Raw genomic sequence first — 25261 nt, 5'->3', positions numbered from 1 at the left:
AGAATTGATTACGGAAATATCTACTTGTAATAATCTTAAATAATTTTGTGGGTGGCTTTCATATGGGGTTAAAATCGCTTGTACATTACCGTGGTATATTAATGTATATTTTTTGCAGCGAAAATAAATAATAAAAAAAAATACAAATGTTAGTTATTGATGTGCGTGTGTGTGTGTGTGTGTGTGTGTGTGTAGAAAAAGCTATTAGTTATTGGCTTTGTAGAAAATCTTTACGATTCTTGCTGGTATTGACCGATTGGTTTGGCTAACTGATTAGATTTCTGCAGGCGTTTTCCAACAAGATAATTGCTACATAAATAGGAGAAAAGAATTAAGCTAACTAGAGAACTGCTTTATATGTTAGATTGATACAAATGTTACATACAAATTTAAAGGAGAGATGTTTGATAAGAATAGATATTACTAGATACAAAAGAAGTGTGGCAAACGTATCATAAAATGGATAACGTATGGCAAAGGTATACAAAAAAAAAATAATGAAAATGTACAGATGTCGCCAAACCAATAATTATTACATCAATATATTAAGCAATGGGGGTACTTACCAATTATTTTTTTTGCCTCGATTTTTACACAGCACTCCTTTCAGCAGCAACAACAGCAACACTAGCAGCTGTTTTCCAACAAGATAATTGCTACAAAAATAGGAGAAAATAATTAAGCTAACTACAGAACTGCTTTATATGTTAGATTGATACAATTGTTACATACAAATTTAAAGGAGAGATGTTTGATAAGAATAGATATTACTAGATACAAAAGAAGTGTGGCAAACGTATCATAAAATGGACACCGTATGGCAAAGGTATACAAAAAATAATGAAAATGTACAGATGTCGCCAAACCAATAATTATTACATCAATATATTAAGCAATGGGGTACTTACCAATTATTATTTTTTTCCTCGAATTTTACACAGCACTCTTTTCAGCAGCAACAACAGCAACACTAGATACTAGTAATAGTGAAGGCAGCACAGTATGGGACTTTTTAGCAGGCTACTCATCCTTTTATACACAATAAATCTGCTGAATATAAAGCTTCGTTTTACTGCATCAGGAAATTTGATAAAATATTGCAACACGTTTGCTGAATTTGTACACTTATTACTACACATGCTTATTTGCCACGGATGTCCCGTGTGTGGTTCTAGCTGAGTAGACGATGAAAACGGGTGCATACATATATCAGTAATAAGATTTTATTTCCCCTAACAACATTCCTTTTGAACACTTAGCTTTTCCATAGTAAGAAAATAATGTACAACAACTATCGCCGAAATACTTTGTTCCCTTAAATTTATTTAATTGTGTGGAAAGGGAGCTGTATAGATTGTTTATCCATACATAGTGGTATATAATCGAAACTTGCACATCATATTATTTATCTTGAATAAGAAGATTCACATGTTTATCCTTCTTCTTTCTTTTTTTCTTATCGTTCTTTTCGTCAAATATGTTGGGTGGGTCTTCAAGTCTCTTTCATCTTTCTTAAGGTTATATACACATTAGTCGACATATTTTTTTTTCGACTTTTTCCGCCGCTTATGGCTTTTTCCATGAACAAAATCATATCCTGAGTTTTCGATGGCCTCAGATGCTCAAGAAGAGATCATACAAATCAGCGTTAAAGTAAAGAATTCAGAAAATTGTAACTTATATCCAACCCCTTTGTTAATTTCCAAAGAAAAATATAGCGATCTGAATAAATTGTGCCAATCGAATGTCATACCCTTACCTAGAATATATACCCTTACATATAAATTACCTAGAGGTAATAGTGTAAATGATGTCCTTATAGATACTGACGAAGAAGATTGAGTTCAACTTTAATATATTGCTGATGTGTTTTTTATTGTTTTTGCCATGAACCTCACTTTTTTTTTCGTAGAAATAAAGTATTTTCTAATAACTTAAACTATTTCTTTTTGTTTTTAATGTGGAATGTCTAGAATATCTAATAATTATGCAATAAATATAATAAAATAGTAGAATTTAAACCGAGAATGACTTATATTCTTGTAATTTCAAAAGACATTTCTAGTAGCTTGCACTCATAAGATAAATATATTATAAAACATTTCACCTTCTCATAAAATTACTCATAAATGGTAAATTAACCGTTTTCAGTTACCTGCTTATATAACGCATTATGCTTATAATACATTTCTCCTGATTGCATTCAAGAATCACTTTGTATAATGCGCCATTAATTTTAAAACTAGATAATATTTCCTTTAGAAATTTATACCATGAAAGCATTCTATTATGAAACATTTATATTCCTAAGATTTATCAAGATAGTAAGCGTACAACAAAAATTATAATTTTTTTTTATAATATTTCAAACTTTAAAGGGTTCTCCTGTAAAATTCGTAGTTTGCGTATTAGCAGTTTTACCTTTCAAGCGTCGATATAATATCTATAATAAGCAAGGACTGCTTGGTGTGCGATTATTGATATTGAATTTGTATGTATTACTATCATTTTTCATGTCTACTTTTGCTGTATTCTACTGTATCGGATTTTGCCCAACATGCGTTAAATAATGTCGATATTAATTTATCAGAAACCACTAACCGTTTTTTTTTTTATTTTATTTCGAAATACACAACTACTATTATAGGCCATTACCCCCACGTAATTAACAACAAATTAAGTCATTAATGACCGCTAAAGGATTCCTCATCGTTTTGTGTGACTAATAATTCATATTCTTTATGTATTTTTCTAAACATGTAGTCTGTCTTCTTCATCATTCGCTACGACTACCTGATCATCTGCGAAAAACAAGGTTGCTAGATATTTACCACCGCCTCTGTCTATTCCCATTCCGGATAATTGTTTCCTCCACTGCTCTAGCTATGATTGAATATATTTTGAATAAAGTCGGAGGCAGACAACATCCTTGTTTAAACTACTTTGTTATTGGAAATGATTCACATATACAGTTTCCTTCTTTAACGACATTTCTTGTGCATTTATTTACCTATTTTAATTGTAATGTATGAAAAATATTAGTATTTGTATATACGGGGTGGCTCACGAATTTACTCGTGAAATAGAAGTTATAAAATAAGGAAATTTTAAAAGTCCAGATTAGAAATTTTCGTTGGAATTACTCTAGTGTGTGAAAATATTAGTACTTGTATATACCGTGTTGATCAAAAATTATTTATAGACGAAAGAATGGAAGACTTCTGTATAATAGTGGACATTTGACTAGTTTATTTGAAAGAACAATAAAAAGTAGGCTGGTGACGAGCAGTTGATGTTGGGCTTGCGTATTTGACACCTCATACGTCACAATCGAACCGATAATAGGTCACGTTTAATGTTTCACGTCAAATGTCACGTCCTTCGTCAACCGACACGTCCTACGTCAAATGTCACGTCATTCACGTCACGTCATTCACGTTCTGCGTCGAATTTCACGAAGGCACAGACGATCACAGAGCGGTATAAGGGGTCAGCAGAGTGTAGCAGAGCGAAGCAGAAGGTAATAGAGATTAGCAGACGGTAGCAGAAGATAGCAAGTCGAATGTCACGTCATTCACGTTCAAATGTCACGTCCTACGTCAAATGTCACGTCATTCACGTCACGTCATTCACGTTCTGCGTCGAATTTCACGTCATTCAGGTCACGTCATTCACGACACGTCATTCACGTCACGTCATTCACGTCACTCATTCACGTTCAAATGTCACGTTCTGCGTCGAATTTCACGTCATTCACGTCACGTCATTTACGTCCTACGTCACATGTCACGTCATTCACGTCACGTCATTCACGTTCTGCGTCGAATTTCACGTCATTCACGTCCTACGTCGAATGTCACATATCTACGTCAAATGTCACGTTCTGCGTCGAATTTCACGTCATTCACGTCCTACGTCAAATGTCACGTTCTGCGTCAAATGTCGGACGGAAAACTGAACAATGTCACATATCTACGTCAAATGTCACGTTCTGTTAGGCACTATACGGAAAAGAAGAAGAATTGACAGTTAATATTGAACGTTGACAGAAGAAGAATTGACAGTTGGCTTCTGTGTCGTTACCGCTTTCATTTGACACCCCATACGTCAAAATCGGACCAATGACAACAAAGATGTCGAATGTCACGTTCTGTTAGGCACTATACGGAAAAGAAGAAGAATTGACAAACGAAAAGAAGAAGAAGAATTGACAGTTGGCTTCTGTGTCACCGCCGCTTTCATTTGACACTCCATACGTCAAAATCGGACCAATAGCAACAAAGATATGCTGTAATGCAGTTTTGGCACTGACGCCATCTTTGTTTTTTGTCTCAACTTATTCGTTACCCCTCCCCGTTCCGACGAGCCCTCTTACATCAAAATTGGACCAATAGAAAAGAATATATGACGTAATGCCCTTTTGGCACTGCCGCCATCTTTGTTTTTTGTCTCAACTTATTCGTTACCCCCTCCCCGTTCCGACGAGCCCTCTTACGTCAAAATCGGACCAATAGAAAAGAAGATATGACGTAATGCCCTTTTGGCATATTCCGATGCGCACGCCACATACTACGTTCAACCCCCTTTTTCATCCCCTTTCCAACGATACGTCACACGTCATCCTACGTTAAGCCGTTTGGCATTTATTAATATTTAAGGGTTGCGATTTAGGGGATGTGCCAGAACGCAGGTTGTCTATCTACTAACTGAACTCCGACATTCTTCCATATCACACGGTCCCAGCTCAGTCAGCGTGAGTAACTTGATTTTACAGGGTTATTACTCGTTTTAAATAGAAGATATTTGGTGCTTATCAATTGTCATATAAAATATAGATATTTATTACCATACTGTAAAAATTTCAACTCTTAATATTTATAAACAATAGAGATGTGATTTTTCAAAAAAAAAGTATAACTTGGCTATTATTGGTCCTAGAAAGTTATTTTTTTCATTTTAATGTGCATTTTTTTACCAGATTTTTGACACAACCAATTATAATTATTTATCAGAAAAAATGGCAAAGATATTCTAATTGTTTATTAAGAAAAAACTTACCATTTTTTGATCGACTTGTTTAACAACATTTAAAAAACAAATATATTATTTTTTTTAATTTTAAACTAACAAACAGATCTTCTTGAGATTTTGTAAACTAATAAAGGCACTTAATTACCTTATGATCAAGGTACAATAAGGTCCTTACAACCTATTTAGTAAAAGTTATTAACATTTCCAAAATAGTGCAAAAAACGTGGTTTTTTGCAATTATCTCGGTTAATTCTTGATGGATTTTAACTTGCAAAAATTTAAATTAATCGTTTTTTTGTGATACACAACTTTCATAATACAACTTTTGCGGTAAATATGATACTAAAAATGCTATAGGCAAAAAACAATATTTTCTGAATTTGGCATTTTTTTATAAAAAAATGAGGTCGATTTACGAGTACCTCTGTATGTATTTTTAATTAACTATATACTCCCTACGATTTAGCACCTTCAAATACCTGTATTGATTTTTTTCCCATTTTTATTTTTCTACCCTGGTCTAACAACACATCTACCTATTTAGTATCGGGGAACTATATTTCAAAGTTCTTTGTTGATGTAAATATTTGATCCGGTATCGCCGTATCTTTTTATTTTCCTTTTTTCTGATCGAAACTCTATAAGAAAGCCGCACATAAACACTGCACACTTTTTCTTTTCATTATTAAATCGTTACTCATGATTAATAGCCCAGGGCATTTAGCACTAAAAACACCCGAATAAATAGATTTTTAAATACAGCACCTAGAGACTTATAGTTTTTTGCATTATGTTCAGGATGACGTCAGGAAAAAAGTCTACCATTCAAAAATGGGTGGAAATGCATACCTGCATTGTAAAGTGCATAAAATGAATCCAATAATTATTACATAAATCTAAAAATAAAGTCAAAATCAGTAAACTAAGGAACAAAATTTATTATTTGGGGTTTTTGGGGTCACTGAATACGATTACGCCATCAGAACTGACCCCCGGATCACCTGGTGCCCAAGGTCACGGCAAGATACGTCATCTTCAGGAGTTTCGATGGTTTTTCGAGATTAAATCGACGCAAACGGATTACTCACGGGTCTTAGGGGTCGCTTAATACGAATATGCCATCAGATTTGACCTCCGGAGTACTTGGTGCCCAGGGTTGCTACTAAGACACGTCATCATTTGGAGTTTCGAGGGATTTCGGCACTAAATTTATGTTACTGGATTCGGGGGGTTTTTAAGGAGGTTAAACACGAATATGTCATCATAACAGACCTCTGGATCACCTGGTGCCCAAGGTCACTTCAAGAGACGTCATATTCTGGAGTTTCGAGGGCTTCTGGTATCAAATTGATGCAAAGGCATTACTTACGGGTTTTTGACGTCGCTAGACACGAATATGCCATTAGAATAGACCACCGGATAACCTGGTGCACAAGGACACTGCAAGCGACGTCATCTTCTGGAGTTTCGAGTGTTTTCTATATTAAATTGATGCAAACGGATTACTTATGGGTTTTTGGGGTCGCTAAATACGAATATGCCATCAGAAATGACCTCCGGATTACCTGGTGCCCAGGATCGCTACAAAGGCACGTCATCATTTGGAGTTTCGAGAGTATACGATACTAAATTAATACAAACGAATTACTCATGGGTTTTTGGGGTTGCTGAATACGAATACACCATCAGAACAGACACCAGAGAACCTGGTGGCTAAAGCATATTATCTTATAGAATTTCGAGAATTTTGATGCAAACAAATTGCTTATAGGTTTTTGGGTTTGCTGAACACGAATATGAAATGAGAACCAACCCCTTGCGTTCCTAGTGGCCAGAGTGGCTGCTATGCACATCCTGTTTTAAAATTTTGAGGCATTCTGACACTAAATTGGTACACACCGAGTATTCGGAGGTTTTCTTAGTTGCTGTTCAAAGAAAACATTCAAATTGGTAACATTTTTTTTGCTATTTTACTTAGTCCGTTTGTTAAAATATACGTTGTGCTATACAATTTTTTAATTATTTATAAATATAAACTCAATTTATATCTGACAGCATATTTCCTTCATTTATTTCAAAATCGATTTACTATATTTTATTTTTATAGTGTGATCCCTCGTGGTCACTAGATACTCCAAAGTCTTTCATCTAAGTCATATTCGTATTCAGCAACTCCAAAAACATAAGAGTAATCCGTTTGCATCAATTTAGTACCAAAAATTCTATAAATTCCAGATAAGGCGTGCCATTGGCACCTGGTACACCGGTGTCTCTTGTGATGGAGTATTCGTATTTCAGCAACCCCAAAAATCTATGAGTAATCCATTTGCATCAATGTAGTATTAAGACACTCGAAATTCCAGAAGATGACGCCCCTTGTAGTGACCCTTGGCACAGGGTGCACCAGAGGTCGGTTCTGATGACATATTCATATTTAGCGACCTCAAAAACCGCCCAGTAATCCATTTGTATTATTTAAATGCCGAATACGTTCGTAACTCCAGAAAAAGACGCCCATTGCTGTGATCTTAGGCACCAGGTGCTCTGGAGCTCGGTTCTGATTGCTTATTCATGTTTAGCGACTTCAAGCCCTTGAGTAATCCATTTGCATCAATTTAATGCCGAAGACGCTCAAAACTCCAGAAGATAACGTGCCTTAGTAGCGGTCCTGGGCACCAGGTACTCCGGAATTCAATTCTGATGGCATATTCGTGTTTAGCAACCCCAAAAACCCGTAAGTAATCCGTTTGCATCAATTTAATACTGAATGCCCTCGAAACTCCAGAAGGTGCCGTCCCTTGCAGTGACCTTGGGCATCAGGTGATCTCGTGGTCTGTTCTGATGGTATATTCGTGTTTATCGACCTCAAAAACCCCGAGTAATTTATTTTTATCAATTTAGTACCGAAATTCCCGAAAACTCCAGAAGAGGACGTCCATTGCAATTACCTTGGGCTCCAGGTGCAGAGGGGGTCGTGTCTGATGGCAGACTCGTGTTTAGAGACCTCAAAAACCCTCCAGTAATCCATTGGCATCAATTAAATGCCGAAAACCCTCAAAACCCCAGAAGATGACGTGTCCTAATAGTGACCCTGGGCACCAGGTACTCCGGACTTCAATTCTGATGGAATATTCGTGTTTAGAGACCCCAAAAATCCGTAAGTAATCCGTTTGCATCAATTTAATACCGAAAGCACTCGAAAGCCCAGAAGATGACGTCCCTTGCAATGACCTTGGGCACCAGGTGATCCAGAGGTCTGTTCTGATGGCGTAATCATATTCAGTGACCCCAAAAACCCACCAAATAATAAATTTTCTTCCTTAGTATACTGATTTTGACTTTTATTTTTATATTTATGCAATTTTGGATGCATTTTATGCACATTACAGTGCAATTATGGATTTTCACCCATTTTTGAATAGTAGACATTTTTCCTGACGTCATCCTAAACATAATGCAAAAAACTGCAAGTCTCTAGGTGCTGTATTTAAAAATCTATTTATTTTGTGCTAAATGCCCTCGTCTATAATAAGCCCACACGATTAACTCAATCGATGTTGTAAACAAACAAACAAACAAAAACGCACACTGTACCAAGAACGGCGTCCACACTGGAAAACGAATGCGGCGCAAATCATTTGATTTCGCTCGAATACTGACAAACGATGGATCGTGTGCGTTGTGTGCGTCGAAAATATTTGCGTTCGTTTTATGCGACGAACACGTCCACACTAGCACAATTTACTTCGAGCACGCAAATATTTGCGACGAACAGCTGGTACGCACGAAAAATTTACCAATGCGGACGCGCCATAAGAAATACCTTCAGCCCTGTCCATTTTATATCATTTAAAAATACTATAATATAGTATAACATATTATGTCTTTTAGGCTCTTGGAGAAATACATTAGCTTCTTTTTATGAGTTTAAATATTCATTTAGATCAACCTATAGCAATATCGTACAGCTTCTAAAAGGTTTTACAGATCTTTGTTTTTGTTTGATTATGTTTGCGGTACCTACCGGTAATCTATAGGACTTTTCTCATTAACGCTGTTAATTTCTATCGTTTTTTTTTATTAAATTAACAATGCACCTAATCCTAAGACTAACCAGCATTTTACATTTAACTTAATCTACTACTGTCCTAGATATTCCCAACGGTTCACCTTAGAATTTAATAATTATTGTTGCACACATCACTGTTGTGGCTAGGTTCACTGCCCGAATTTAACCTGACACTGATATTTATAGATTTATCACTATCATACAAGTTTAAAAGGTTTGGTGCGTTTGAGCCTGCGGACTAGGTCTTAATTATCTAAAAGTTCTAACACTTCCCTGTTTGTATGGTTGTGGAGTCGTTTTTCGTGACCCTTGGCAATCTTCTTAATTTCTACTTTGATTGTTTCTATACGAAGTTCCCGATGTAGGTCTTTGTTGCGGATATACCCAGTGGTGTCATGGTGTGGGAACGCGTGGGAACGCCGTTCCCGCACTGGTTAAGAAAAGAAAAAACAATAATAGAGAATTTAGGTTGTGTAAACAAAAATTAGCAGTGCGTTCCGGCACTGCGTTCCCGCACTGCTAATTTTCATGACACCACTGGATATACCATGGAGCGTTGACTATGTTTCTTAGTATTCGATTTTGGACTCTTTGAAGGCAAGCATAGTTACTCTCACTAGTACAGCCCCATAACTGTAAACCATAGGACCATACTTATTGGAGCATTTGTTTGTAAACTAATACTTTGTTTTTGATTGTAAGTTGTGAGCTTCTACCTAATAACCAATATAACTTGTTGTACTTCAGTTTTAGTTCTTCAGTTTTCTTTCTGATATGTTCCTACCACTTTAATTTGCTATCCAAATGTAGCCCTAGATATTTAACTGTTTTCTTGTACGGAACGAGTTTATTGTTTATTCTAACTGGGTGACTATTTATTTTTTGCAAGTGAAATCGATATGGGCAGATTTCCCTTCATTGATTTTTATGCGCCATTTATTATTCCAAGTGTTTATTTTGTTCACTGCATTTTGGAGGTGTCTAATTGTTTCTTCGAATGTTTCACCGACTGCTAGTATTGAAGTGTCATCTGCAAATGTTGCCCATTTAATATTTTCTGTAACAGGTATGTCACAAGTATATAATAAATATAGTATGGGTCCCAGAACACTGCCCTGTGGGATTCCTGCTTTAATTTTTAGTAATTCTGAATATTCGCCTTCCTGTTTAACTTTAAAAGTTCTATCTTCCAAATATGATTGTATTAGATGTACATATTGGATGGGAAGATATCTTTTTTTTTTTAATTTCTATCGTATCGAATGTTTTCGAAAGTCTAGGGAAGCCATGAGCAATGGTCGGTTGTATTTGATGGTTTTTTCTATAGTTCCCTTAGTTGTTAGTGCCAAAGTTTTTCCTAATACCTCCCTCTTCCCTAGGTTGGTCTATTTGTTATTACAGATGTGGTTTCACAGGCTTATGGGTCGGTATTTCTCGAGGTCTATTGGATCACCCCTATTTAATAAACTGGTTAAGTGCACTATGCCTTCTTGTAGGTTTTTAACTTTGGTACAGACATACGTTGAACAGTGCCGTTCTTTTCCGTTCTTTTTTTTTAAACTGTGTGTCCTCCAATCTTTGCGACTTTTATAATGATACTACATTTTCTAGAAGCTGTATTTATTTTTATTTTTTTTCAGTGCATTGCTTAACTCAAATTAAAAGACCGTCTAGAGTCTAGAGGGCTTAAAGAACAAAGTTTCATTTCGTTTGTGAAATATGTTCAAAAAGTATTTTAATCATTCCGATAGTATCGGTATGCCAAATAATTGATTATCTATTTTCCTTTTGTATTTATTGATTAGAACTCAACGATTATTACCTAATACTCTGAACTATAACTTCCATCATATATGCCTTTTAACAATGGCATTCACGTAGTCAGAGTTAAGTTTAATGAACGTTGAGTAACATATTAGATAAGTTATATAGCTATTTTACCTATGCTATATCTCTGAAATACCAATTAGCGATTACATGAAAGTAAAAAATGTATAAAATTATATAGGAGATGAATAGCCTCTGGATACCACTATTTTTAAAGCGATGCGGCACATCATTGACACCCATGCAAGCTACGCCTTTGCTAAAAGATATTTTGCCGATTTGAGATTTTATGTTTTTATTACTCTATAGTTGTTACTTTATAGTTTTGTTTTTTAAGCAATCGACATAAAATCGTAAAAAATTAAGATATTTTGGAAATATGTAATACAAAGTTTTCATAGAAACTGAGGTTACTGTTACCGTTCATATAATTTTGAAGCATAAATCCGATTATTTATTTTCGTTACGTACTGATAAACTTTGTAAGAAATTGCATGGTTTTTAGTTTTTTAAGTACGTAAGTTTTAGTTTTTAAATTTTAAAACTTTGGAAGATTTAAGACTCTTATGTAAAACTGTACTTTAGATTTGTAGTTATGGATGAACTAAACAACGTCAATAAAATGTATTTTATCCTGTAATGTTTCAGGATATTCCATATTCCAGTTTCGACGTTTAGTAAAATTTATTTTATTTTTGAAAATCTGAATAGATTGCATGGAACTGTTAATGCCTTTAAAACTCTTGGATATATCTACGTGGCAGATTCTCAGAGAATCTTTCAAGAAAACAAAACCAAACATTAATTTTATTTGTCGGTTCTTTTAATTAGAACAATAAGACTCCTTTAACAGGACTACAATCGTGATTATTTAACAAATTAAAGAACCTAGAACTTACTGACGACATATGCCTTATAACTTCAAATAAACAACATATTATGCAAAATAAAACGACCAGATTAAAAGACATAGCAAAAACTGTTGGATTAAAAATAAACGCAAAGAAAACAAAAATGCTCTCAAGCAAAAAACCAATGACGGATATACCTGAAGGACAAACAAATAGAAGAAGTAAAAGAGTTCTGCTATCTGGGTAGTCTAGTAAATGCAACAGGTGGCACGAAAAAAGACATACCAAGGAGAATAGGCTTAGTACAAAGCGCCTTCAACACATTGTGCAAGGTATGGGCCACGACAAATATTAGTGAAAAACGAAACTGCGTCTTTTCCAGGCAAATGTGAAATCAGTCTTAGTAAATGGGGCTGAAACATGTAAATACTTATAACAGAAAACTTTTTCAAAAAATACAATGCTCTGTGAACAGATGTCTACGAATTATATTGAAAGTATTTTGACCAAATAAAATCACAAATGAAGAATTGTAGCGAATAACAAACGAGAAAAACATAAAAATTTCAATAAAAAAGCGAAAATGGAGGTGGATAGGTCAAATTTTACGAAACCCCTGTCAAATATAGCGAGACAAGTTATACACTACACACATTACCAGGTAAAATAAAACAAGGAAGACCGCTAGTCACATAGAAGACAACGATAGAGAAAGAACGTATGACAAGTTAATTTAACATGGAACGGAGCAAAAAGTATTTCAAGGAACAGAAGAGAGTGGAGAAAATTAATGAATAAAATTGGACAGGACTCAAACAATTATGCGTGAGGCTAGCAACATACGAAACTTCCATCTAGCCATCAGCTCAATAAGATCAATCAAGGGGAAGCAATATGTAAAATCAAGGGAAAACAATATGAAATGCAATAAAGGACCCTTCAGGTACTTTATAAATAGCCACTTAGGCTGTAAGCCCTTCAGGCAGGTCAATGAGAGACCTAGCGCGAACCTGAGCATCGAGACCGTGTCCGGCAAGCACGAGCTCGATGGCCAGACCCGGCGGCTGCCCAGCTGGCGAGGAAAACAACACGCAAGTGTTGTCAAATCGGCAGCTGAGTGACCGACACACACCAAAGTCCGAACGGAGAGACACCAGTCTAGGCTCGGAACACACATTTTAGGGACTCCAGTCCAAAATCATGATAACACAAGTAAATTCAGTAAAAGTAATTAGGGAGAAAAGCTAAACAGCTACCCCTAGAGATAGGTGGCCTAACCACAACCATGAAAAAACGGAGGGTGTTTTCATTACCCCAATCACCCGACGTAAAAGTACAAGCCTCCCCCTCGTATGTCACACCTGGGGGAGGGGTGGAGGAAAAACCTGGGGGTCAGATAGGTACCGTTCCGGAATGAATTCTTCTTCGGGAGCGAGACCTTACACACATGTTCCTAGAGGTTGGGTTGAACGCGCGTGTGTGTGTGTGTGTGTGTGTGTGTGTGTGTGTGTGTGTGTGTGTGGCTAGCAACCAGTGGCGGCTCGTGGTAATTGAAAATGGGTGTTCAATTGAGGAATGTAATTATAGAAACGGTGAATAAAAGCAGCGGGCAATTGCGGCACAGGCGAAAAATTTTTGGGGCCTCGCCCTTTTTTGTCTAAATGACACCGCTCACATCTTATGGAATATTAGAATGTCACTCAAATTCAATAAAACTTGAACATAAATCGATTCGTCTCAATTTAACGGTCATTTCGAATCTGTGCGCCAACTCTTAATTATGATTAATTACGGCGCAAATTGCAATTAAAGTTTATCAAAATCATATTTTCGAATTTCTTAAAAATGTAATTTACAATCACTATTACTCTGGGTGCTATTCAAAACAGCTTAAACCCAGCGGGACCCAGCGGATTAGTAAAACTATTATACTATATATCCTACTTCACACCAAATTATATATTTACTTATTGCATAGGCGTTCGTGAAAAATTATCAATAGTGAGTCCTTCGCCTGTTTAAATGTTGTGGAACACCAATCATTTTTTGTTATTTATGTATGGTAGGTATACAGAAAATCTGTAACTAATTTCGATTAAATAATGCATTCATTTCCACACCACCATTAAGGTAAAATGCAAGGCGCGTTTTTTTCTGCATGGTTTCCCCATTAGTCCTAATCCATGTTGTCATTAATTATTAAAAATATATATAGAAAAATTTTAAATCCAAGTTGTGGTATTCAAAAGGTCCAAAATTGTTAAATACATTAAATCAAAGCGAATTAGAAATACAATTTAAACTTAAAAAATAATATAGAAATGTCTGGGATTTTTGTGTTAAATTTATTAAATTTAATCACTTTTTTATACAAAAAACCCATTCTTCGATTTTTGTGTTTTGCAAAAACATCGATAACACTAGCATTAAAGTCTGAAATTGTGGAAATCAGTTTCTTTTCTATACTTAACATAGCAAGAGAATTTAATCTGTTCTGCTGCATTGTATTTCTTAGTAAAAATTTAATTCTTTTCATTGTAGAAAAACAACGCTCACTTTCGACACTGGTCATTGAAATTGTACAAATTAATTTTAATATGACAGAATTTGGGAAGATCCATGTTTTTAATTTTTATCGATAAATTAGATAAATCCCGAACGCCCGTTTTTGTCCACTCTGAAGAAATAGTTTCATTTTCGAAAATACTAAACATTAGTCGGAGAGATAGAAGCGGATTTTGTGCGTGATAAGTAATATGGAAAAACTATACGGGGATATGTTGAATTAGTTGTGTACATGACTTTCACCAACGGCCGGAAACCAGAGTTGGGGCCGAGGGTAGTTATAAGGGGTCAAAGTCGCGGATTTTATTATTTTTTTTATGACGCTCATGATCGAGACAGTACACCAAAATTTGGGAAAAATAACTAAGTAAACTAAGAATAAGTAACATAGTCATGACGTAACTAAGTAAAATCTCTAGGGACGGAACGCTGCGTGGCCGACAAAGGGGTGGGGGTAGGGGTGAATATAAAGAATATAAAGGGTTTTTTGCGACGTTCGTGACTGAGATAGTAGACCAAAATTTGGGAATAAGTAGATAATGACATTACTAAGTAAAATCCCCAGAGCCGGAAACCAGAGTTGGGGATGAGGGTAGTTATAAGGGGTCAAATTCGCCGTTTTTATTATTTTTTTTTGTGACGCTCATGATCGAGGGAGTGCACCAAAATTTGGGAATAAGTAGGTCATGACGTAATTAAGCAAAATCTCCAGGGGTGGCACTCTGCGTGGCCGACAAAGGGGTGGGGCAGGGGTGAATACAAAAAATATAAGGGTTTTTTTTGCGACGTTCGTGATTGACAGAGTGCACCAAAATTTGGGAATAAAAGTAGACCATGACATAACTAAGTAAAATCCTCAGAGCCGGAAACCAGAGTTGGGCATGAAGGTAGTTATAAGGGATCAAATTCGCCGTTTTTATTATTTTTTTTGTGACGCTCATAATCGAGATAGTGCACCAAAATTTGGGAATAAGTAGGTCATCAGGTAACTAAGTACAATCTCCAGGGGGTAGAACGCTGCTTGGCCGATAAAGCGGTGGGGGTAGGTGTGAGTATAAAAAATATAAGGGGTTTTTTGGGACGTGCTAGATTGAGATAGTGCACCAAAATTTGGGAATAGGTATACCATGACTTAGCTAAGTAAAATCCCCAGAGCCAGAAACCAGAGTTGGAGATGAGGATAGTTTTGAGGGGTCAAAGTGGCAGTGTGTATTATTTTTTTGTGACCCGGCACAACATTTGTCCCCCACGCAGCGTTCCACCCCTGGAGATTTTACTTAGTAATGTCATGATCTACTTATTCCCAAATTTTGGTGCACTATCTCGATCACGAACGGCAAAAAAACCCCCATATATTTTTATACTCACCCCTGCCTACCACCCCTTTGTACCCAAAGCAGCGTTCCGCCCCTGAAGATTTTACTTAGTTACGTCATAACCTACTTACTCCCAAATTTTGGTGCACTATCTCCATCATGAGCGCCACAAAAAAATAATAACACCGCGATTTTACCCCTTATAACTACCTTCGTCCGCCACTCCGGTTCCCGCCTCTGGGGATATTAATCAGTTATGTCATGGTCTACTTATTTCCAAATTTTGGTGCACTATCTCAATCACGAACGTCGCAAAAACCCCTATATATTTTTATACTCACCCCTGCCTACCACCCATTTGTACCCCAAGCAGCGTTCCGCCCCTGAAGATTTTACTTAGTTAGGTCATAACCTACTTACTCCCAAATTTTGATGCACTATCTCCATCATGAGCGCCACAAAAAAAAAATAATAAAACCGCGACTTTTACCCCTTATAACTACCCTCGTCCGCCACTATGGTTTCCGCCTCTGGAGATATTAATTACTTATGTCATGGTCTACTTATTTCCAAATTTTGGTGCACTATCTCAATCACGAACGTCGCAAAAAACTCCTTGCATTTTTTTATATTCACCCCTGCCCCACCCCTTTGTCGACCACGCAGCGTTGCACTCCTGGAGATTTTACTTAGTTAGGTCATGACCTACTTATTCCCAAATTTTGGCTCGCTATCTCAATCATGAGCGTCACAAAAAAAATAATAAAAAACGGAACTTTGACCCCTTATAACTACCTTCCTTCCCCACTCTGGTTTCCGGCTCTGGGGATTTTAATTAATTATGTCATGGTCTACTTATACCCAAATTTTGGTGTACTATCTCAATCACGAACGTCGCAAAAAACCCGTTATATTTTTTATATTCACCCCTACCCCCACCCCTTTGTCGGCCACGCAGCGTTGAGCCCCTAGAGATTTTACTTAGGTACGTCATGACCTACTTATTTCCAAATTTTGGTGCACTATCTCGATCATGAGCGTCATAAAAAAAATAATAAAATCCGCGACTTTGACCCCTTATAACTACCCTGAGCCCCAACTCTGGTTTCCGGCCGTTGGTGAAAGTCATGTACACAACTAATTCAACATATCCCCGTATAGTTTTTTCATATTACTTATCACGCACAAAATCCGCTCCCAGCTCTTAGACTACATGGAAAACAAAACAAAGAATGTAGTTCATCACAGCCACACAACCAAGAAGTTTTTTTATATATTTCAACTTTAAAGCAACTTTTAAACTTTTTGTTTTTTTATAGCACATTCTTGTATGTAAACCAAGTTTATCTCCGGCCGAGGTGGACCATTCTTTTTATAAGAAGTCGATTTTCAAAACTATTTGCATTTTCTTTTATAAAATCAACTGAATAAGGCTCCTTCATAAAACTATTAATATTGTATTTAAGATTCAACCGTATTTAACTAGAACCCACAACAGAAAATTCCAAACTGTGAACCGAAATGGTCCTCCACTGGTCTCTGGGTGCACTGCACAAATCCTTACCGTTTTAGATAGGCGAAATGCTTTTTCACCGATTTTAAGATTTCTCTTTCTAACTAAAGGGGTAGGTTAGTACTGGCTGGTTCAATTTGAATTCTGCACCAGAGCATAAGTATCTGCACTTGCCACTTGCATCCAGCGGCGTAGAGCAAATAAATATGATTTATAAAGTTATATTTTAATGGTTCTATGCGATTAAAAAAATATTAATGATGTTTTAATATTTATGAGATTTGTATTTTAATGAACTTTTATGGGATGTTCATTGCACAAGTGAACCAATGGAGAAATCGCCCCTGCCAGCAACCTTACCATCAAACCTTTTGCTTTGCTATTGAAACATTGATGTGCGTGACCTTTTACACTGAAGCTATTTTTTCGGAGTGTGTGACCGATCCAACCCCACTTTCTGGACTTTATTTCATTTTCTACCCTCTTTTGTTTGGTCAAGCTGTAGTATATTTTCGTTTCTGATGATGTTTGGCCACAAAATACGAACAATTCTTCGTAGAAATTTTTTATTAACAAAGACCTGCAGTTTGTCTGTAAAGGTTTTTGACACTTTCCAGGTTTCACATCCGTAGAGTAGAACACACATGACATTTGAGTGGAATTCCAAATGTCAGTGTTACCAAATTAGCACAGTTGGTCTGTGCTAATTCAAATGGCAAGTACCTAGTTTTTTCGAGCAGGAAAGCATGTTGCTCTTTAGGCACATACATATTTTAATCTTGTAACATCGACTTGTAGTCACAATATTTTATCAAAAGGTATAATGTAAGCCATATATTATGAAGTTACCACCTTCATTGGTGTGCTAGTTACAACTACTTTGCGGAATGCACTGAAGATGTTCTGTTCAGAACGAAAACGTTTTGCAATCCATGTGGATGACTTTTAGAAGTTTTAAATAAATTATTTTATACCAAAATACAATTTGAAGTTTTTACTTCTGTATAGGTTTTTTTTTAAACTATGGTATACAGCCAACTATTGGGATTTTCCCATTGATTTTATATTTATTTAGATTTTCTACTATTCATCAAGGGAAAAGCAACTGCGCTGCTCGGGAGGCTACACTTCATAAACATAACGTAACTATTAACGGTATTTTTAATTTTTGGTATTTTATTTTAAGTGTTAAAATTGGTTTAATATTTAAATAAAAATACTGATTAACTGTAAATATATTTAATAATAATAATAATAATAATATTTATTCATCCTTTAAGACATATGTACAATGTATAGGACATGTCATTAGTTTTACAAACAAACAAACAATAAAATTAATACATTTATAAATTTTATAAACATTTTAAGGTAGATAGAATTGATAACATTTAGGTAATATTTCTGTCCGAAACAAACTCTTCCACAGTATAATAACATTTGGTAAGCAATAAGCTTTTAATGGATTTCTTAAATAAATATTTATTCATTGTTCTATATTTTTTTGGTAAAACGTTAAACAATCTAATGCTCATATACTTTACTGACATTTCAAATTTACTCGATCTATGACCAGGTACCCTCAGCAAGTCGCCACCTCGTGTCGAATAATTGTGGAAACTAGAATTTCTGTCATACATATGAATATTATCAACAGCATATAGTAACATTCTGAAGATATAAATACATGGAAAACTTAAAATATTATTCTTAATAAATATGGGCTTACAGCTCTCAAGAGGTCTAATTCCAAACATTTTTCGTATTATACGTTTTTGTGTTATAAATATTCTGTCACTGTTGACTGCATTCCCCCATAAAACTATGTTGTAACAAAGTCTACTATAAACAAGGCTATAGTATACATTTAAAAGCGCAGAGATGGGCATAATATTTTTAATACGGGATAATGCATAGTACGACTTATTAAGGGACTTACTGAGCATGTCTATGTGAACTGACCATTTTAATTTTGAGTCGAGATGGATACCTAAAAATTTAGTATGATTTGAGGAATCCAGTAGTACATTGTTAAAACTTAGATGTAGTACAGGATTAACAGAATTTAAGTTATTAAAATATATTACTTTTGTTTTGTCTACATTTAAAATTAGGTTATTAGATCGACACCAGTCATTAAACCGAGCTAAAAAACTATTGCAAGTAGATGCCAATTTCTCATAGGTCTGTGCTGAGACCACAAGAGAAGTATCATCTGCAAATAACGTCAAGTCCAAAATATCAAACTGGTTAGATGCATCGTTAATAAACAACAAAAAAATCAGGGGTCCTAATACAGAGCCCTGTGGAACTCCCAGATTAATAAAACGTTCCTCCGAAATAGCTTCATTGATTTTAACAGAAATGATCCTATCTGATAGATAATTGATTAGCCAATCTAAAAATATGCCTCTAAAACCAATATTATACAGTTTATTGCTAACAAAACGACTATCAAGACAATCAAAGGCACGGGTTAGATCAAAAAAGAGACCTGCCACATATTCACCTGCATCCAAAGATCTGTAGACCCTTTCACAAAATCTGCAGGCAGCAGACTGAGTGGATCTACCGGTACGGAAGCCATGTTGACAATCACTTACAATTTTAAATCTACCCAAAAACTCAGACATACGGTTATACACAATTCTCTCAAATACTTTGGAAAGTACACACAATAAGGAAATAGGTCTATAATTTGAAATGTCTTCCGGATCGTCTTTTTTGTAAATAGGAATAACGATTGCTTTTTTTAGAATACTTGGAAAGACTCCTTTACCTATTGATAAATTTATCAAATATGCAATGTGGTTTATTATATCAGATGACATAGCCTTTAATACTCGTATCGAGATAGAATCAAGTCCAGTACTTTTTTTATTTTTTAAATTATTGATCACATTCATTACCTCATTACCAACAACAGGTCTAAAGAAGAAACTGTTTTTAAGAATAGTAGAAGATATGCAACTATTAGATCGAGAATTCCCAAAATGATTTGACAGTTTCTCTTCGGTTACTGTAGCAAAATAATCACAAAAAACTTCAGACAACTGCTTAGAATCAGTACAACTTTCACCATCTATATTTAATGCTATGTTTTTTTGGATAGACTTCCTGCCAGTTTCCTTGTTAACAAGATTCCATACAGTCTTATTTTTATTACTTGAATTATTTATCAATTGATCATGGAATTTTAATTTAGATTTTTGTAATAGTTCCGCGTGGTCTTTCTTAATTTTGTTATAATTTGCAAGAGAATTGGCATCTTTTAGTTCCTTATTAAGCCAGTAAGCATTTGTTAAATGAACACTAGACTGCTTAACTTCCGGAGTAATCCATTTTTTATTGCAAGTCTGCTTACTGATATTATACCGTTTTACTGGACAGCAATAATCTAATACATATATTAAACTACTTATAAAATTTTCAAAGGATTTATCAACATTATCGGTTAAATAAATATCGTCAAAGTCAGTTACAGATAGCACAGAAGAAATTTGTTTAAGGTTGTTGTCAGACAAGTCTCTAAAATATTTATAATTAGGCTGGTCATTGGATTTAGTACAGCTACTATTAATGTCTACTACAAATTCCAAACTGATTGCTCTATGGTCACTTAAATGCGCTTCAAAAACATTAGAATTGCATTGAAGTATATTAGCTGTATTGGTTAAAATATAGTCAATCTTACTGATAGAAGTTTGGTTCAAACAATTTGTCGCTACCCTTGTGGGAACCATAGAGGTTATGCTAAGATTGTAGCTCATTAGAACATCGTTAAAAAGAATTTTAAATAAACTATTTTCTAAATAATCAATGTTTGAGTCACCACAAATAAAAATATCGTCAACATACCTATTACAGAGTTCAATCGTATAGGAAAACTGCTTCAAAAACAAATAAAAGTCTCCACTGGGAGGCCTGTAGATACTGATGACTGCAACTTTTCTTTCACAAAACATTATTTTTACCGCACTGCACTCATAATGCATCTCCACAGCGAACTGGCACACATTGATGATCTGATATTCATACCCACATTTCACATACAGAACTGATCCGCCATGCTCATGGATAGGTCGACAATAACTGGTTACAAGATCGTAACCCGGAGTTACCATTAGAGATATTTCATCCTGCTTACACCAGTGCTCCGCAATACTGACGACAATGGGATTTTCTTGGTCAAGCAGAATTTCCAACCTTTCAAGTTTGTTTCTAATAGACGCTGTATTTAACTGTATAATTTTAAAAATTGCCGTATGTTTCGTTTCATTGTCGATAGATACTTCTACTCGATTTGCTCTTTCTTTTTCCTCAATTGAAAAAAATTTCGTATACAGGCTTTGTTTGGCCAAATCGAGGCATCCCACGCCTTATTGTAGTTTTCTTTCGAGATTTCCACTTTGAAAGAAGAATATATATCAGGACGACGAGATGGAAGAGCTGAGCAGCTGGCTTCTGGCAGGTTTTTTGATAAAAATGATTGAAGGTCTTCTGCAGATGTTTGCGGTTTCAGATTAAATACGTGTAAAGCAACTGTTTGATCCACTCCTTCTACATTAGAATTTCCAGAATAGTTACCCACTAATAAGTTTTTTTTGGGTGTTCTTTTTTTGTAAGTCACTTTGTGCCAATCAGTAGGACTGCTTATTTGCATGTTGGCATCTCCAGTCTTTTCGGTTCGGCTAGATGCAGGTATTATATTTTGCGCTCGGTTTATGGCTTCGCTGACATCTTTAGCGCTAATTGAATTGTTTTCCTTATATTTCTCCTGGCCTATTGTTGACTCTGGTGAATTGAAGACTTGTTTATTGTTATCAGCTTTGTGTTTAGATTTTTTAAATAAAGAATAGTCAGTTTTTTCCGGAACTTGTTTTGTTTCTAATTGTTTTAATGAGTCAATTTGGGTATTTAATAGGAATATTTTTTCCTTTAGTTCTGATATTAAGAGATCTTTTTGTTTGATAATATATTTAAAGATGTGTATATCTACCTTATTTTCTGTCGACGCAGCTAAGTTTTCGATGGCATCGAAAAATTTGTCATCACAGTCGCCGTTTGCTTTATCTTCGGTTTTTTCACAACATTTAGTAAAAACTTTGTCAAAAATTTGTAACTCCAGTTTTTTGGCACAACTGGGATGATAACAGCTATCACATATTATACACTTTACCGGTGAAACTACTTTAGATTTACATTTTCTGCAAACTATATTACTACTGATATCGGCAGTGTTATTTGAACGTGCTTCTCCAGCCATGGCTACTGACTGAATAAATATTTATTTCGTTGAAATCATAATAATATAAGTATAACGTCTTACGTGCGTACCAAGTACACACACTCTTTTTTCATTAGGATGTAATTAAGTAAGTGTTAATGTTTTTTATGATTGGCGATAAAATTTTGTATGCACCACGTCAGTAAAGACTCTTTATCGAACTCGTCTGTTATTCGCCTCGCTCGCTAGGCTTGCTCGGTTCATAATATCAGACTCGTTCGATAAAGAGCCACTTTACTGACTTGGTACATAAATAACTATTATCTTTTTAATTGTCATAAGTTTTGAACTGAATTTAACGTCGTGTCGTGTCATCTCCCATAATCAAAAACAACTGACTAACTGGCGATGAAACGGACGGCGATGAAATGGACTGGCGATGAACTGGCGGCGATGAACCGGCGGCGATGAACCAGCTTCGTTGAAACGTCCCATTCCGGTTAAAAATGTATTTCGAAACATGAAACTTTTTAATCATATTATTTATTTCAGGTTCGACGTTTAGTAAAACTCATTGTATTTGTAAAAATCTGAATAGTTTGTAGGAACTTTTAATGCCGTTAAAACTCTTCTTAGATATATCTACGTGGACGATTCTCATAGGGTCTTTCGAGAAGACAAAAACAAACATTAATTTTATTTGTCGGTCCTTTTAATTAAGCGAATCGAATTACTTTGAAGGCGTTGCAAATGAATTCGTGTTAGCAAAATTGGTCTACTGAGAGAAACGAAATGGATGGCATAGTCCTAACAAGATATATTGTTTTCTAGAACGAAATGTAAGTTTTATAAGTTAATTATCAAATAAAATTAAATACTTTTGGAGACATCGGCAAAATACAGGGTGCCCGGACGAAAACGAAACAGAAGCATTATTTATCAGTAATAAAATCCAGCGACACGACTTTTGATTAAAACGGGACACCTTTTTCCTGTATTTTCGATTATTTTACTTTTACCCCTATGTCAGAGTAAGAATCACCCCAACATTTTTAAAGGCAATGGAGGTCAAATAAGATATCGTTTTAAAGTTCTTGCAATTCTCTGTATTAGTCTTGGTTGTTTTGAAATTATTTCCTTGTGGCATTTTTATAATTAACTATTTTGTTGGGAAAGATGTTACAATTAAATTGAAAAAATAATTTTAAAATAATATGTATATAGTAGTATTTTGACAACGACATCCGATTTGGGCGTCGAAACGTTAATAAAATTATTTTTTCAATTTAATTGTGGCTTATTTCCCATCAAAATAGTTAATTAGTCTTGGTCTTGAAATTTTAATATCCGGTCCAAGACTTTGGTTTATTAATTTAAAAAGACTAATAAACTTTAAATTATATTTACCTACCTAATTACTTGATTCAGTGTGCCGATGGTTACGATTTTAATTTCTTTCTTCGCACAGCTTTTGTTCTTTTTGTCTTATTTGTCACACTAAGTAAATGGTATTTTACATTAAACATATATAGAACATATACATATATTATATTTAAACAAATATAGAACATGAAGGTAGAGTATTATCAGTAGTAATTGCACAAGAGCTCTAAAATTATCGAATTTTTCCCGAGTGACACTTTGACAGTTTTAATTTCACGCCCCGAATGGGAGTGAAATTATGTCAAAGTGTCACGAGGGCAAAAATTCGATAATAATTTTAGAGATCGAGTGCAATTTGCTGCGATTATTTCATGAATAAAACTGTTCAAAACCAAAATTTTATTGTAATTTATTTATGTAAGTACAAATTAGTACAATTAAACACACAGTTGTTATAAACATTTGACGGTTGAAAGTCATCACTTTTATAACTTTTAAAACATTAATTGTTATTAATGTCACTGAATGTATTTTTTCGTAGCAACGAAGGGCATCTGACGTAATATACTTGACAACGGGATATTATCAAAAATTATCGGGTATAATATCAAAAGAGAGTGAGAATAAATTGAAAATATTGCGACAGTTTTTCGAAAATTTGTTGTCTGGCAATAGACACGAGAGCCCGCAGGGCTCGAGTGGCTATTGGCCAATAACAACAAATTTGAGTAAAAATAAAGCATTATTTTCTTGTTTATTCTTACTGTCGTGTGATATTCGTATGATTATTTTTCGTACTTCCGGGCCTAAAGTGACAACTTCACTCCCTTGTGACAGGTACTAAAGTGTCACATTTAATCCCTCCGGGATTAAATATTGACGAAACTCCCGGAACGATTAAATCACAAACAAACGAATTTAAGGGATATTTTATTGAAAAATATAATTAATTAGAATGGTAATTAACGTTAATATTCAAATTAATATTGTGACAGTTCGTCATATTGACCAGTCTTTCCTGGGTTAATGCAGCAGGTAACTGACGAGTAACAGATAGGTCCTTTTCATATTGAACTGGTGTTTGTTTCGAAGATCCTGCGGAAACAGGAAGCGAGAATGAGGACTGTGGCATAACTATAGTGGACGAATCGGCGACTTGACCAAATATTTTATCTGAAATTTTTTGTTTATTTTTAATAGACGATTCAATATATCCCTCGGCCACGTTGGAGGATTTCCATCCTCCATGTCTCTTCAGCACGTCTATTGTTGCTCCCGAATCAGCTAACAAAGACGCAGATGTGCGTCTAAAACAATGTCCCGTATAAGACGTCGCATTTTCTAATTTCAAGAAAGCTGCTATTTGCCGTGGAATTGTACCAAACATTGAGTTGAGGCACAAACCGCTTTTGATTTATCATCGAAGTAGACTAACAGCGCATTTTCAGTAGGTTGTCTCACATTTTTTAAGCGGCACCA

General features: G+C 35.1%; 1 protein-coding gene across 12 annotated transcripts in view; it reads left to right on the top strand.

Annotated features, from left to right (window-relative positions):
* Nucleotides 1-25261, top strand: part of LOC114331473 (transient receptor potential cation channel trpm) — a 1429758-nt gene that overhangs the window by 831319 nt on the left and 573178 nt on the right. The gene's annotated exons all lie outside the window — the stretch shown is intronic.

This window comes from Diabrotica virgifera, chromosome 2 (genome assembly GCF_917563875.1).
Source record: "Diabrotica virgifera virgifera chromosome 2, PGI_DIABVI_V3a".
Classification (NCBI taxonomy): domain Eukaryota; kingdom Metazoa; phylum Arthropoda; class Insecta; order Coleoptera; family Chrysomelidae; genus Diabrotica; species Diabrotica virgifera.
The sequence above is the reverse complement of the archived record's forward strand: the minus strand, read 5'-3'. Positions and strand labels throughout refer to the sequence as shown.